The 17,854-nt window shown below is 37.3% G+C and overlaps 1 long non-coding RNA gene across 1 annotated transcript in view; it reads right to left on the minus strand.

Moving 5' to 3' along the window:
- Positions 1 to 17,854, minus strand: part of LOC148132753 (uncharacterized) — a 44,961-nt gene that overhangs the window by 13,425 nt on the left and 13,682 nt on the right. The window contains exon 2 of the long non-coding RNA XR_015746892.1: positions 4,408 to 4,506. This is a non-coding gene — a long non-coding RNA (uncharacterized LOC148132753). The remainder of the gene's footprint in view (positions 1 to 4,407; positions 4,507 to 17,854) is intronic.

Consider the following 17,854-nt stretch of genomic DNA (forward strand, 5'->3'; position numbering starts at 1 on the left):
CCATATAAGAATGATATATCAGCAATGATCAAAGAGCTAAGGATTCAAGTTTTGCTTTCAGTAATTTGTCCAGTTAATGCAATGTTTTTTTAAAAAGTGAAGGAAGGTAGATGCTTGTATGAAACAGAAAACTGGACTTCTAAAATTATTATTAATTCCATTGGCAAGCTGGACTGTATGTTACTTGCAACTGAGCATTTTTAGAAGAGTCTGACTGTCTGGGTTAATTGTTTAATGCTTTTAGTTAGAATTAAACTTTGCACCTGCTCTGACAGTGATAAATTAAATGTGCTCTTTTCCCAATACCGCTGCCCTGTTTAAGTAGAGACCAAAGAGTGTATCTTTTGCTTTTTTCCCCAGCATTTAAATTTGTGCTATACTGCAGTGTAAACCGGCATAATCTGTCACCAGAGCTTGCACCAATTAAATTGATTGCTCTGGACTGAACTTCAAGACCTCCAATGTAAGCGTTAAAGGAAAAAAATGGGCTGTTTTCAGCCCATTTCCCCATGTGGCACTTAGACATAGCTCAACAGTGGAAGGCTTTCAAGGTTCAAAAGAGTTTTATTTTCAAAAGAAAATGGGCATTGATCACTCACATTTAAAGGCAAAGATAATTCCCAAACTTGAAGGGTTGGTTTTTGTGTTTAAGGTCTAAATCTCTTTCTTTAACCGGAGGAGGTGGGGGGACAGTGTAACATAAAAGAAACAAAGAGATTAAGATAACAAAGGAGTTGCAAGCATCGAAGATGCACTAGCATCCTTTTAGCAAGTCACAGGCCAACAGACAACACTACCAGGACTCCAGTGAGTCCTTGATGCATTGGTTTTACCACCTGTAACAACAACATATCCTGTGTTTGTTTGGCAGTCTGGTATTCTTTAAGGTGAAAGCATTGGAATGAAGTGTCATTTTGTTTAACCAGATGTCCACCATATTGACTGGAAAATCAACCCTTGAAATATCAAAACAGCAGTAACAATACAGGAAACCTCTTTCTCTACTACCAGCACAGCATGATCCACACAGATTGATCCACCTGCCATGGTGACTGTCTAGGTCAGAACTTGTAGTACTTCTTACACAGACTTCCATTCACTTTGCAAGCCATCACTATTCTGGTTAAAAATATGCTTTAAATTATTCCTCTCCACTTTTAGAAATACATACTTAAAAAAACAAAAGGAGCATTAACAGAAACAACAAAGTACAAATATTTGGGCAAGTACTGAATTACTTATAATTATACTGCAGCTTATTTTTCACATTTCTTAAATAATTTAGCAGAGGAGGGCTTAAATATATGCAATTTTGTATTCATACAAGTTAACTTTAAAACAAAGAGAACAATGTAAATAAGTAGTAAAGTGAATTTTCACTATATTAAAATATATAATGACTAAATTTTAAAATAGAATGAAACAAAAATGATTGAATATAAGAAGGGACCAAGATAGATGGTGCTTCATATCTAAAGTCAGTAAAACAAAAAGGCACTATGTAAAATGATCCAAAGCGGAAGTTTCTCAATTTATGTACCATTACTAAAGTTCTTTCTTCAGTAACCCACAACTTCAAGGGCTTTTAGAGAAAGGCTTCTAACATCTTGGCTGACAGGCAAGTTCTTAAAGAAGAAAGCAGCTCTCCATTGGCACACCTGTGGCTTCCATCCAAGGCAGTATATTCCCTATTCTACTTCTCTCCCATTCTGACATCATCCAAAATAATGTAAATGTATTGCTTGACACTATCATCTTTCAGTTCCCCCCTTTGTGTAATTATTCACCGCTTTGCATGGATAAGAAGAATTAATGCTGTCTTGTGCACTGTGAATCCAAATAGAAAGGTATGTTTGAGTGTTCATTCAGAGGGATGAAATGCCACAAAATTGGGAGCAGCATACTTGTCATGACCAAATTAGATTTTTCATATTATTCCTAGCTGTTAGCTACCATGTTTTCTCCAAAATCCACTTAGGAATTGCATCATTTTGTATTATGCATTGTTTTCCTCAAATGTTGTTGGGGTTGGAAAAATTCGCTGATATTAATGCTACTGTTAATCTGTCCATGGCAGTGAAATCTTGAAAAATGAAAGAGTCAGGTGGCATTCCAGGGAAGAGGAAGATTATACAATTGTAGGTGTTAATCAGTGCTAATGACCAGTCGGACACTTGCTTCCATAAAAATCTGTTTCTTCAATATATGCACTGGACTATCACAACTGCTTTAATTTTCAGTTAACTGGAAACATTTCACCTTCCTTTTTTTCTTTTTTGCTTATAGAAAAAAGTTCATTTTTTCATATTTTAAGTTTAGCATACCAAAGAAGTTTAAATGAGAAGCTGTAACAACAAAGCAGAATCAGACCATGAGTATTGCCAACATTTATATCCTAAATATGATCTGATGTTATTGAATAGGCTGTCAATCAATTTTCTATTGTTCATGTTTTCAGAATGAATTGAGGTTGTGCAAGGGTATATCAACTGCAAAAAAAGAGGAATCTCCTGAGACAGTGTTGTTTCACCCAAAATGATGCCTTGTGTGCAACATGCAGATGGGATTTATTTGCACTCCCCCTTCCCCCTTCCCCCTTCCCAGCACATTCTGTCTATGAAGTACAAAAGGGAGAGCTATTGCAAAATAAAATTTCACTCACAGTGAACTGCAGTAGCCTCAAATACCCCAGCCTCAAAAAATTTCTAAGAAATGAGTGAGAGTTAGATAATGCAAAGCATAATTTTATTAATAAAGGATAATATTTGTAGCTCAAAATTGAAATGAGGGGTCCTTGATACTCTCTGAGCTTGGTTGTTTTCTTGCAGACATTTCATTACCCAAACTGGGTAATATCATCAGTGCTAGGACTGGTAGAACTAGCACTGATGATGTTACCTAATTCAGGTAATGAAACTTTTATAAGTCTCAGAGGAATTCATTCAAGTGAAGCTAAAACTATAGAACTGATGTGCATGAAACCCAGGAAAGACAAGCCCTGTTAGTTGAACTAGCAGAGGAAGTGAGTCTGTGGCAAATCACATTAGTGCCACTAAGTTATATCACAGAACTGGGCTTCTACCTAATATCACCAATTTAAACAGATTTTTAAAGAGATAATTATGAAATTGCAACTAAAATAAATAGCAAACTAAAGGAAATAAGGGAGACAGATAAGGAGCAGATAGGTCTCTACCTCTGATAAATGAGTACAGATAAATGTATCTATTATACATTGTTTGAAATACTCAATACACACATTACTGGACAACATAGAATTCATTGGATAGTCAAAATCCTCCCAAGCTCAGAGAGGAGCACCAAGAATCCCTCATAATTTAATTAGTTTACTATTGGTTCCTCAGCTCAACCCAAACAAATAGCCATGAGATATTGCTGCTGAGGCTGAATCAGGATTTTTTAATCCTATCTTTAATCCTACCATGGATGTTTAACATTGTGTTTAAAACTGTTGTTACACTATTGTTACTAACTAAAAGCCCTTTCGTATTATATCTGTATACAAGTTTAATAAACAAATCATAATTAATGTGTAATACATTTGAGCATGTATAATGCTAAGCTATAAAAATTATAATGGCTAGATGTATTCATCATATTAATTAAGTCACTTGCTGGATTGGTGTGATGTGTGAAACCTACCACTAACTACTTGACCAGCTGGCTGTTTAGCATGATTTAACAGTGAAGTTGCACAACAGCAGAAATCATGTGATACAGATTTAATATTTTAGCAGAATTCAAACTTAATTGTAGCCAGTTACCCCTTAGATGCATCCCTAATTTTCACCCTTCCCATCAAATTCCCATGCCTGTAGTAAAGAAAGGGAGAGAAGGGAATAGAGAGAGGTGAAGATGTCATGCCAGTACATAATTGTGGTAAATTCATGATGACATGATTGTCATAATTTCAAAGTAGTTGCAGTTTGCTCCTGACATCTCTAATTCAATTTATGTTATGCAAGCAATTGGACTCATCTCTAAACATTTACAAGAGATGGGATGGTTTTAGACCAGTGTTTCTCAACCTGGACATCCTTAAGATGTGTGGACTTCAATTCCCAGAATTCCCCAGACAGCACAGGTAATGGTAAATCTTAAAGTTGCTCAAGTTGAAAAACACTGTTTTAGACTGTGAAGAGCAGTTAATGAGTATGTGGGGAGGCAGGGTTCTCCACATATAAAGTTCTTCCTTAAACTGCATATTCAGTGCATCCAGTTTTGTTTCATGAACAAAGCTATTCACATATTTGCACAGCATGTATGTAAAATTCATTTTCTTCCAGAGGAGTAAAATATGGTATAATAGCTTCACCCAGTTTTACATGGCTAATAAACTTAATACCTTCTGAAAGGATTTTGGCAAATCAAAGGATTTTCTCTTACCAGAATCTTCATAGCTGAAGCCAAGAAATTCTTTCAAGGCTCTGCCAGGTCCATTTGGCTATTCAAGATGTCATCTTCCAGTATATTTTTAGAAAAGATCTTTAAAAGTAATAAAAATGTTAGATGCTATTTTAATTCTCAGTTCAAATAAATCAATATTTCTTTCTTTAAAAAAAGAATTTCCTAACAAAATGAAATAAGCTCCAATTACTGTCTAGCAAAAGAGAATGCCTCAGCCAAAACCTACGCCTTTGCCTATATATTCATATATACTCAAAACAAAAATCTGGCCATACATCCAGAAAAACAGTTTTGCTCCACATGGCTGTTGATTTTCAGCACAAGCCAACTTCATTTGCAAGGTATAGCACAGATCGCATGTGGCAGCTGTGTGGACAGAGGACAGATTTATGCAGGGTAATATTAATGGGCACAGGGAAAGTGTCCAGTTTTTAATTAGAAAAGGGCACTGTGCAGGCATTGGCTAGGGATGAAATATACAGGGAGAGAGGCATGCCAAACTCTGCCTTATTGATTCATGGACCAAAGGGGGGAGGTAGTATCAACCTGCTAATGCCTTCTGCAGATAAAGCCAAGGGCCAAGATTTTTTTTTAATTAAAAGCCTTCAGACTGCTGTATATGACAGTGTTTGAGAGGCAAGATTAATGGATTTAAGAGTCTATAGCAAAGTCTTTGGGAAAGGCCTCCAACTAAAAACAAGTTGAGGCATGGGGTGCTTCTAGTATGTTGCCAGCATCTTCTGGCAAACTGTTCCTTCATAGTAGCCCTCGTATGCCCATATTAATGAATGCCCTGGCCATGAGAATAATCATGTAAGATCTGTATTTGATATTTCAGATAGGGAGAAGAAATTTGTGATGGTGGCAGGGAGAGGATGACTTATAGTTCAAGTCTAACATCTTTTTTTTTTAGGCAGATTAGTAATCTGAAGTATATAGAGCAACGCCTGGAATGCTCTAGCCAACTCTGTTGTTACAGCCTCAAACCAGGGGTGGGATCCGACTGGTATAACTACCAGTTCAGTGATTTTACATTTTGCATGTGCATGCGTGCTTCGTGTATAAAAAATAAAAAATATGTGAGTAGGGCAACAGCCTGTTACTACTAAAAAGTGCTCCAAAACCTGTTGCTTTCCAGAGTTGTTGTTCTTTCATGTAAGACCAGTAAGGTACCCAATGTTGTATTCTGCTACAGTAAGGAATTTGGAGTACTTAATGTAATTGGGAAGCTCAGAACATCTTAGTGAGGGCTACTTTGTCCCTGGATTAATAAGCAATAATACAAATGGGCCAGTCCAAGAGATGCCCCTTTGGACTGATTCGTGTTGTGTGTGACTCATTGGTGAATCCTAAATTTCAAATCCTGAAAGCCTAAATTTACTATCAGGAAATCCATTGGCAATGACAATGTTATTCATGGCATCTATCTCCAGCAAGACTGCAGAAAATATATCCCAACATGAATCTGGCATACTGGAAATGTAATAAGAAACAGGGTACTTTCTACCGTATGTGGTGGTCTTGTTCAGAAGCCCAAAAATATTGGCTTAAAATAAAACAATGGTTGCAAGAAATTCTTAAGGTACAAATTGAGTTGAAATCTGAAATATTTCTGTTAGGAATACTCAAAAAGAAATATGAAAAAATTATATTACACATCTTAATGGCCACCAGAATATCCTGCGCACAATGTTGGATACACAAGTGTTTACCCCCTGTTGAACTGATTATTAAAAAAACTATGACCTGTGCTGAAATGGACAAACTGACCCTAATGTTAAATAACAAAGATGAGTCTGAATACTATAAAATTTGTGATATGTGGTATAATTGGATAAAATTAAGACAGATAGAAAATAAAGAAATTTAAGATAAGCAATTCATTGAAAATTCTATATATTCACATAATATTATATGTATTTATAAATATGCACAGAAGATAGAAATGGATGTCACAGAACAGTTAATGTTAAGATTAAGTTTTTGTTTTGTTTTTAAAAGATGTAAAAGACAAATAAAGTTTATTTTTAAAAAAAGACAATGTTATTCAACTGGCTTTGAAACATCTAAATGTCTGTGCCTTGCTTACTTATAGGTGGCAAACTAGCAAATAAGAAACTGACCATATTATTAATCTCATTAATAGATGTCTAAATCACCCGGTGGAAAGAGTGAATATGGAAATGCAGCATATGCTCTTGAAAACCACAAATCTCAAAAGAACTATGAGGAGGCACACTTAGCCAAATAAAAAAGCATTATTTAATAAAGTAAATGCAAACAAACAGAATCACCATATCTTGATGCCTGGTTCAGTGACAACTAAGAACCATGCCTTCCCTTGAAGCAAATGTGATGGACATTAATGACAAATACAAGAGTGTATTCATCCTCTGCTTGCAGTCTATCACATTCTTTGCTCACCAACCACTACATTCTGACCTCAAGCAGCTCCATTGAAGGCTACCTATCTTCCTATGGATAGATGGGTTGATAGATGATGAGATAGATAGATAGATAGATAGATAGATAGATAGATAGATAGATAGATAGATAGATAGATAGATAGATAGATAGATAGACTGCAAACCCTGTTCACTGATTTCAGAATCTTTGATCCCATCAATGCTTTGAATCTTGGACCATATACTGACTTATGGACTCATTACAGGCAAACCTTCTTTTCCTGTAACCCCTGTTAAACTAGATAAGGAATGTATTTGGGGTTGCCCAAGGAATTTTAGGTGTTCCTTTGCAGGGAACAAAACATTCTGTAATACTAGAGCATTTAACTTATCAAAAACACAGATGCCTTGCTAATTGCCTTTTGTTGTTATTTTAACAGTTTGACCCTCATCCCACCTCGAACAGGGGAAGCTCTAAATGCATTCATTATCTGAATCCTTGAAGAGATTACAGTTGTGAAGACATGCATTTTCTAAATCAAAGGCAGTCACAATTCAGAGAGGATATATGCCTAAGGGAGTTAGTATGGAATGTACAGAAGGAGATTGCAGCAATTAAGCCTATTGCAGCTGACCTCATATCAAACAGAGACAGGAGACAGAAATAAATTCAGAGGTTAAATTAATATACATTATTGAATTAATACTAATACATGCATAAAGTTATAAGATGGACCAAATTATAAAGTCACAAGAGGTTCAATTTTGTCTCCACAAGCTTCCTCCTATGCATCCTATTGTTGTCCAGGGTAAGACAGAAGACGAAGTAGTGTTCTGGACCTCAGCCATCAATTTGGCCATCTACAATACTTCATAAATAGAAAGGTCATGGTCAGAAGAATGGTTATGTGAAACATTGCCCATGCCCAGTTGATTTAATTTTTTTTTTTCAAAAAATTGAAGCCTTTGCCCTGGGGGAGAAATAGTTTCATACCCATTGTGGACTTAAAATATTCCAGTGTCAAAAAACCTGCTTCAGATGTGACGATTGAATGTCAGCCACAGGAACTGGCAAGCAATCAAGTATCCAGGGCTAACTAGACAAGCAATCTATGGCTGCGCTCAAAGAAAAATGGCAAAGGTTCCAGACTCAAGTAATCACCCAGTCCTGAATTGTGTCCTACACCTTAGACAACAGAATAGAGGTTTCAGCAAACTTTCTTGTCAGTCAAGTGTGGTATTGGCCTTAACTGTTTCTATCCAAATCAAAATGGCTGCCAGCTAACACCTCTCCATGAACAACACCCTGTATTCTTTACCCTCAAGACTTTACCCTCAAGACTCTGTATTCAGAAACTGTCTCCTTTAACCCTAAACTGACAATTAACCTTCTTATGAATGCCTTAATATGTATTCACTGCAGGCTATTCATTGCAGTCTATTGCTGTAGCCCTTGCTGAAGGATGCATGCAGCTGCACACTTGCTTATACTGCTGGCAACTCATTTCCATGAGTGTGCTTAACCTGAAACTGGACAATTGGTAAGGGCTAGAATGAAAACCCTGCCAATAAAAACTGGCAACTAAAAAGTTTAATACTATTGTATAGTTCTGATGAACTCTCAGTAAACAACCCATTAGATAGGCAACAGAACAGTGACTGCAGAGAAGGTTGACCAGGGACCACAAGAGGAGTTATGTCAACATTCTAAAGCATAACATATTTTACATAATTTACATCCATCACTTTAGTGGAGAATATTAGTGGAGAATATTAATTCTACATTAGCAGAGCAAAGGACAACTTTGGCAAGTCTAGAAGGAGAAGGTGAGATCAAGATACTATCATAGGCCAATGGCAGGAAAATATGTTCCCCTTGGCATATTTCTACAATGTTTAGGTTCAGTTAGGGACATAGCTATCATTTCATCACTTTTTTTCCAGTTAGCAGTTCTCAGCCTGACTTGTAAAGATTGGCTTCCAGAAAATTTCAGAAAAATGAAATTAAAACATCAAATTTACCCAATTTTTGACAGCTTGTGTGGCAGGTTAAAAGGCAGCACATAAAATCAGTGTACAAGATCAAGTAGTAGATTTTAGTTCTTTTTTAATTTGAAGTCTGTCTTTCACTAAAAACATACTGCTTGGTTTTTGTAAGAATAAATATATGATTAAAGCAAATACAAACAAATACTGCTATCCCAGGCTGAACCGGCAAGCACAAACAAACCCTATTTATGTTTTAAAACTTCAGCAGGACAAAAATGAAAGTTATCTTGGACACACAGACTCTTCTCTCAAGGAATACACCTTCAACAGAAGAGAAGGGGAAAAAAACTCAACAGCCCAAGCCAACATGCATTTGCAAAAACTGCACTAAGCAATTCAACCAAACCAACCTTTTTCACCTCTTTTCCTGGCAATGTATTAAGCAAACTTCTCCAAAGTTAGTCATGGTTGGGCTCATCAAATTGAATCCTATGCTATTGGAAACATGTGCACCCTCCATCTGGATGGAGACATATCACTTTTCTTCTGTATGAACCACTTTCACAAGCAAGAGCTTTCTCTGCCACGCAGTCCATCATCACAGATAATTTTCTCCTTCCTGTTCAAATCATATAATCTGGTAACCATGAATGGAAGAGGCATTAAGTCCAGCATCCTTCCATTAAAAAGCATCATTTAATGCCACACTAATATCAGGTTTGATGCATTTGGATTACTCTGCCACCACCTCCCCCATAACTGCATTTTGCTCTTTGGAAGCAGGGACTTTGCCATCAAGTGGTGGCTTTATTCTCAAGCAATAAGAATAAATGGATGCTACTTAAGCAAATATTTAATCCTAAGGTGCTTTGTTTCTTTCCATTGCTGACCCATGCCTCACTATAGTGGCAGGCAGAACAGTAGGAGTCCCCTAGTTCCAACTTGTATGTTTCATTGTCCTTAAGACCATCATGTGGCCAGAGTTTTGCTTGGTTGTCTACTGATTCTTTGATTCATCCTCACCATGAGTTGTGGGATTGGATTCAGGAGGCTCCTCAGTTTCACTATTGCTCCACAGTACCAGGTGAGATCATAGTTGCCAGAAAAGTAGCATATTTCCAAAATCAAGAGTCCTTGTATCTGTTACCAAGTTATATTTGGAGCATCAAAGATAGTGGCAGTCAAATTTAACACTAGATTAAAAAAAAATTGTCCAGCTTCTTATTTGACACACTTCATGCTTAAAACATATTACTGTTTGTAGTCAGTGAGCCAGGTATATTATTTTTAATAACTTAATTTTCTCACATTCTCATTTGTATAATCTTTCTCACTTAAGATCTCAAAACAGTCCAGGTTCTTCAAGGGTAAAAATGCCAAAATGACAACTAATTACAGTGTTCAAAAATGTAAAGGACTGAGGGTTAAAATATAGACCATGTAATGCCAAATTTCACTGTCAGATTACTCTCTCACACACATCCATATATATACACTGCTTAGTTTATTGACAGAAGTTTTTGCTTCTCCTTCCCTATTCTCTGCTGGAATCTGTTTTTCCATTGGAAATTTCAGATCAGAGACTACGGAGCTGCAGACTCAATCTCTAACCAATAAATATAAAGTCTTGCTCAGCAAGAGCTGACCCCTAACAGGTATTTCAAATTTTCTTAAGTCACAACATATCAGCCTAAGGAAAAGCATTTTGCTCATGTGAAATGATTTCCTCAAATCATCGTTTAAAAATATATATAGATCATCATGCAACTTCATACTCTGAATACAAATGAGCCAAAACAGTATCTTTATAAAAGGAATTTTCAAATTGTTAATACTGGTTGCTGTAGATATGCTGTTTTCTATCAGTGGCTCTGCTTTCAGTTAAATGACAAATCAGAGCAAAGATTAGGACAGGAACAAATTCATTCAAGCCAGGTACTCAGAATGGAGAGAAGGGCCTTTGCCTATACCAGTGTTTCTCAAGTTTGACACGAATGTATGACTTGAACTCCCAGAATTCTCCAGTATGCCAAGACCAATCTTAATCACTATTCAGAAAAGTTTGGTGTGCTTCCTTGATTTAATTCTAATTTCTTACTTTCCTTAGGTAACTCTGCTCCTGCCCATCAGTCATTTGTTCATTCATTCATTCATTCATTTATGTTTCATATTTCTTAACCACCCATTTCCCTCAGAGAGAGCCTCTTGGTAGTGTTTTATGACTGGATAACACCATTTCAGTGATTGAAGCCACATTTAATGGATATTAGATAACCCATGACCCCAACCCGTCATAGTTACAGACATATTTCGTTATCAGATTCCTCAATGCCTTTAGCAATAGCAGAGCTTCTAATGTACTGGAAAAGTTCTTTACCACTGAGGGAGATATTCAGAGTTGTATGTATCCATCTTGGAAAATAGCCCAAGTTGAACTATACACAGAGTCAAACATCAGTTGACCACAGAAAATGTTTCATGTCATTTGGTATTATGTCATAAAATGTTTTATGATAATTTTATGTCATAAAATGTGTTATAACATTTGCCAAATTTCAATTTCATGGGTCCTGGATTTTTGATGCATTCTGAAAGCTAGTCTATTTGAGGTATCTTGGTTGAAAAAGTGTTGCCCTATGATGCACTGTTCCAGCCAATTAAAGGTTACAGACTACAAGAGTTTTAATGGTGTGCATAAATTGGGGTACAAGCCATGTAAGTAGGTTGATAACAAAATGTAAATGGAGTGGCATTATCTTTGTGGGCTGGGGAACAGTCAAGGGCACTACTGTTGTTTTATACTACAAGCCTACATCTTGACACTATATTTGGAACACAATGTTCTATCTCCAATTGCAAGGAAGTGAAAACCAGCAGTGCCTTTGAAAGTAGTTCTGGAAGCCACTAAAAAGGTTGGAGAATATATAAGGCTCCAAGGCTTTCTGTGGGTTGCCCAGATCAGATCTCCAATGTAAAGAGAGCAGTTTTAAACTAACAGGACTTGTGTTAAGATGTATTTAGAGCATTTCAAAAACATTGGGTTTTTAATTACAGAACTGGGCCAGACACTTTCCCTCACACATGGCTAGCTACTTGCTCTCCCCTTTTGGACCTTTTGGACTGGTGCTCAGCTCTGCATGCATATAAGCAAATTAATATATGCAAATCATCAGTGGTCTTTCTCCCTTTGTTTCTTTCATCCCGTCTTCTGGAGAGAGACAACCTTATCTGAAGCATCTATGTTAGCCCATGTGTTGCATATTACGAATGGAGTTAGGTTACCATCTCACTGCCAAATCCAGCTTTGCTAATAATTCCCAGAACTGACAGCCACTTATTTTCGCCAAACATTATGTTTGAACCATCTCTTATTTCTTTCTTAAGTTTTCAGATAGCAAAAAAGATTCATTCAGCATGAAAGGAGGAGGAGGAAGAGGAGGAGGAGGAATAATAATAATAACAACAAAAAACAAAAACAATAACAATAACAGGTTGAAGCAGTGGAAAAGTTTTCACATACTGTTACTTAGCATAAAGATTCTTTAAGAGATCCACTGAAAGAAACTATCTCTACAAACTGAATGGATTCAAATAGCACAGAAAGGCCTAAAGCTGGACAATTGTGCTCACAAAGGATGCTGTACTCAAACAAATCATTATATTATGGCTTCATGTGATGGTGTCATGTTTACATTTCAACAGATAAAAGTTTCAACAATATGCTGCTATCCAAACACATTTTAATCTAATTTAGTATTTTGTGCAAATCCAGCCCTTAGGAGTAAAGGTAAATCTATAGCTGTATACATGGAGTAGCACATATCAAATGTACAATCAGCTGACATTAAATATAACAAAGGAGATTTTCACAAAAGCTCTTCACATACTTATGATATCTGTAGCAAGTAATGATCAAATCAATATTACGACATATATATTGTAATATACAATGTATGTGTATATTGTTATATGGTGCAATTATGTGCATAAATCACACCATATAAGTCCTCAGGTCACGTGTCATCATTTGCAGCTTGCCATGACCTATGCAGATACCTATTTACATATTCAGTGACAAACTAAATCTGATCACAAACAATTGTTTATTTTAGCAACTATATTCTAACCGTAACCCTAACCCACACATATATCTGCACTAGAAAGAGTGCAGAGAAGGGCAACAAAGTTGATTAGGGGACTGGAGGCTAAAACATATGAAGAACGGTTGTATGTCTAGTTTAATGAAAAGAAGGACTAGGAGTGACATGATAGCAGTGTTCCAATATCTCAGGGGCTGCCACAAAGAAGAGGGAGTCAAGCTATTCTCCAAACTACCTGAAGGCAGGACAAGAAGCAATGGGTGGAAAATAATCAAGGAGAGAAGCAACCTAGAACTAAAAAGAAATTTCCTGACAGTTCAAACAATCAACCAGTGGAACATCTTGCTTCCAGAAGTTGTGAAAAGTTTTTAAGAAGAGATTGGATAACCATTTGCCTGAAATGGTATAGAGTTTCCTGCCTGAGCAGAGGATTGGACTAGAAGACCTCCAAAGACCTCCAAAGTCCCTTCCAACTCTGTTATTTTATTCTATATTCTATATTTTTGCTACACCTTCAGACTGAAGACAGACAGATGCAGACAGACAGATAGACAGAGACAGACAGAGTACTACTATGTGGTGAAGGATCCTCATTAGGCTGGAGTACTTTTTCACCTGGAGATACATTTTGAATATTGCTCATGCATGAATTCATTCAAATTATAGAATGATTAGCCTGCTGAATGTTACCAAATTACAGAACAATCATGTTTTGCTAGAAATTTATAGCCACTAGAGCAACAGAACTGTATGGTGATAGGTAAACCAGTTTAGGGGTGGTCTGGCATCTGCATATAATTGTTTGAAAGTCATTACTGCTCAAGAACCTTTATGTATGTCCTTCTTTGATTCTAAAATTGGCTTCAATTTGACACATCATGAAAAACTACAGACTTGGGTGCCCAGAAGAGGTAAAGGAGAGCAAAGGGGGGGGGGTGTTAGCCATAGCAATACTAACTCATTCATCTGGCATGTGAGTCATGATTCTGGTTGTACAAATAGCAGATAACAGATAAAATAACAGATAATCAGAGTTGGAAGGGACCTTGTAGGGCATCTAGTCCAACCCCCCACCCAAGCAAGAGACCCTACACCATTTCTGACAAATGGCAGTCCAATCTCTTCTTGAAAGTCTCAACTGATGGCGCTCCCACAACTTCCGAGGGCAAGCTGTTCCATTGGTTGTTTGTTCTCACTGTCAGAAAGTTTCTCCTTATTTCCAGGTTAAATCTCTCCTTCTTCAGTTTCCATCCATTATTCCTTGTCTGGCCTTTGGGCACTTTAGAAAATAGTTTGACCCCTTCCTCCCTGTGGCAGCCCCTCCAATATTGGAAGACCTCTATCATGTCTCCCCTGGTCCTTTTCTTTACTAGACTAGCCAAGCCCAATTCCTGCAACCGTACATTGTATGTTTTAGCCCCCAGTCCCTTAATTCAACTGGCTTTGAAACATCTAAATGTCTGTGCCTTGCTTACTTATAGGTGGCAAACTAGCAAATAAGAAACTGACCATATTATTAATCTCATTAATAGATGTCTAAATCACGTTGCTCTTCTCTGTACTTTTTCTAGAGTCTCAACATCTTTTTTATAATGTGGTGAACAAAACTGGATGCAGTACTCTAGGTGTGGTCTTACTAAGGCTTAGGCACTTAGACTTATATACCACTTCACAGTACTTTACAGCCCTCTCTAAGTGGTTAACAGAGTCAACATATTGTCCCCAACAATCTGGGTCCTTTGTTTTACCGATCTCAGAAGGATGGAAGACTGAGTCAACATTGAGCTGGTGAGAATCGAACTGTTGGCAGTCAGCAGAATTACCTTGCAGTACTGCATTCTAATCATTGCACAACCACAAATTCCACAAAAGTGTGGATCTTCGTCACTTTGATAAAATCATTAGATATTTGGATGGCTGTGTCTGCATACTACTAATTATATTAAAAAATATATAATCTTTGGAAACAGACCCAATGCACAAAGATGTCAACTATATAACAATCAGATTGAGATGACAATCTCAACAATCAAATGAGATTATTTAAATAGCTTCAAGTTATTTTCAGGTCAACAAACACAAAGTAAAGCAATAGAGTTCTGCTATCCAAATATCCAGGGACAGAGTGTGAGCAGTTTATCCTCACAGCCCTTAAAGTTTTTAAAGTCAAAACAAGGACATAACACTCTGTGCTGCTTTATTCCCACTTTTAAATATTATGGTCCATTAAAGATTTTTCACTCTAAATTTTGCAAAACATTTTCAGTCTTCAGAGATATGAGCTTAATGCTGCTTTGCATTTAGAAACAAAGTTTGTTACTGACAATGCGGGCCAGAACATATTGATACCAGGAGGGGTTATAATTGTTTTTTCTCTAGCTGTCCTGACACCACTAATTTGAAAATCAGCTTGTAATAAAGGGATCTGCTTATAAAGACTTCCTTACAGTCTTTCCTTGGATTTATGATCTCCTGAAGTCTAAGATCAAAGAATATGTGATATTGATATAAAAAAAAGATTTTAATGTAAACTTGAAACACCTCCTTCCTCCTTATTAAATATTAGTAACAGTTTCAGCATTTCTGCTTATTGTCATCTAGCATCATTGAAATAGCAATGAGCCTTTCTCTGCTCAGATTTAATATTATGCTACTGTTGATATTAATAAGCACTGAAGAATTTCAAAACCTTGTTCAAGCAGCACCTTTATCTTTGCTGCAGGAAAGAAAGTGAGTCAGTTTGTGAGTAGGTATGTATTTACTTATGTCTGCTGTTATTACTGTGCTAAACAGGGATGGGAAACACAGTTTATATAGTTTTGAGTGTTCAATTGGCTGAAGCTTCTTACAGGGTGGCCAAAAATTGTGCAGCAGTCTGGGAAGCTTCATCCAAGATTTAATTTTTAGCAGACAAAGGTGGAAGTTCCATTATAGTTGGTGACAAATGGTGGTATAGATTTGTGGGAAGTTACATCTACCCCTCTCCTAGAAGAATGAAATATTTTGAAAAATATTAAAAAGGCAGGATAAAATATTTTCCCTAGAAGAGAAATAAAAATCCTAAGGGAGACAGAAACTCAAGCTCCCTGCCACCAGCAGATATTTGGTGCCCATTAAGAAAGTCTGGGCCAGCCTAGCTACAAGACAAAATCTCCAGCTCCAGGGTGATGGGATTAAGACATGACTCTCCAGAACATAATAGGATTAACCCATCTCTCATCACATGGAACAATCTCCTAAGGATATTGTATCAGCCAAGCTTCAACCAAACCTGGGAGCTCAGACAACTTCAGCTATGGCCCCTACATAGCCCCATGGGAGTCTGACAGCAGCCAGTAGAATACATGTTCTTGCACAGGAACAGGGAGCTCAAGTTCAAAGCCCAAGAGAAAGTATAAACCCCTCCACCCTTAACTACATGTGGTCAGCTGCCCAGAATCCATGTGCTTGGTAGTTCTGCTTCACCATTAAATCATCTTTCCAATCAGCTTCCACATTTCCAGTGTGTTTCTCCTGGCTGGGAACTGAACCAGATAGATACTTTTTCCAACAGATTTAAGATCAGAACTGCATACCTTGTAATAGAACTGAGGCTTTATGTTTTCAATGATATGTGCACATATTACATGTCACTGACTAAAGGTTTTTAACTTGATCATTAGTTTCTTTCTATGCTTTCAGACAGAACATCCATAATAAATCTGATCATTGCCTCATCTCTCCCACCCTCATTGGGCCTTCTGTAGCCTTTTTTATGGTTGGGGGCAACAAATAAAATGCTGCCCATTTTATGTATTTTATAATATATTTTTAAAAGTGCCTTGGATTCGCTTAAAACACTCCTCCCAGGGGTGGGATTCTACCAGTTCGCACCTATTCGCTAGAACCGGTTGTTAACATTCTAAGCAGTTTGGAGAACTGGTTGTGAGAAGAAATTACTGGCCTAATCCTGTAAAGAAGCCAGGAAGGAAACATTCTGGTGTCGCTTACAGAAACTGCCTCTCCATTAACCCTTGTTACATTCTTGGCAGGACTAGACTTCCTGTCTCAGGAATGTCTCTGGAGTTTTTCCCCCCTCCTTTGCTGGTACTTTGCTTGTGTGGAGTGACCATTCAAAGTTACAATGGCACTGAAAAAAGTGACTTATGACCATTTTTCACTTATGACTGTTGCAGCATCCCCACAGTCATGAGAGGCCAGGTGAGGAGATACATGCCTCAATGTGAGTGATATTGAATTGGCCATGCCCAGCCAATAACATGACCACCAAGCCATGCCCACCAACTAAGCCATGCCCACAGAACCAGTTGTTAAAAAATTTGAATCCCACCCCTGATTCCTCCTGATTATTGTGGGAAATTATGAATAATGTAGAGATTGGCATGAACTAATTTAGGTCTTATTTGAATGTAATTTTATCAAATTTTACATTTTGAACTGATATACAGACACAACACATGAACCAATCTTTATTTGTGATCCAAAATTCACAGTTGTACATTTCCCCATGACTGCTCATTGCCATCACTCACGAGCCTTTCAAGAGCCATTCAGAATCGAACTGCCTGCAGTACTACTTTCTAACCACTGTGACACCATGGCTCAGAATGCCACAAACACAACCTAAGCGCACTTATATTCCAACCATGTTCTTGCTATTCCGTGTAAGTTAGGATCTTATATCTAGAGACTATCTTGATCTAGTGTTTTTTGAATCCCACCAACTAAAAGATATGCTAATACAGGACTGTCAAACTCGCGGCCTGCAGGCCGGATGCATCGCACCCTGGTCACGCCCATGTTCAGTTTAGCAAAGGGGGGGAGTCAAGATACATCCTATGACACTGCCATGATGACGCAAGTTTAACACCCCTATGCTAATACATACTTAAGGTGGAATGAAAGAAGGGAGGAAGACTAACAAAAAAAAAT

Source organism: Notechis scutatus, chromosome 1 (genome assembly GCF_049901735.1).
Source record: "Notechis scutatus isolate UNSWTSFEM ecotype Mainland chromosome 1, rNotScu1.2, whole genome shotgun sequence".
Taxonomy (NCBI): domain Eukaryota; kingdom Metazoa; phylum Chordata; class Lepidosauria; order Squamata; family Elapidae; genus Notechis; species Notechis scutatus.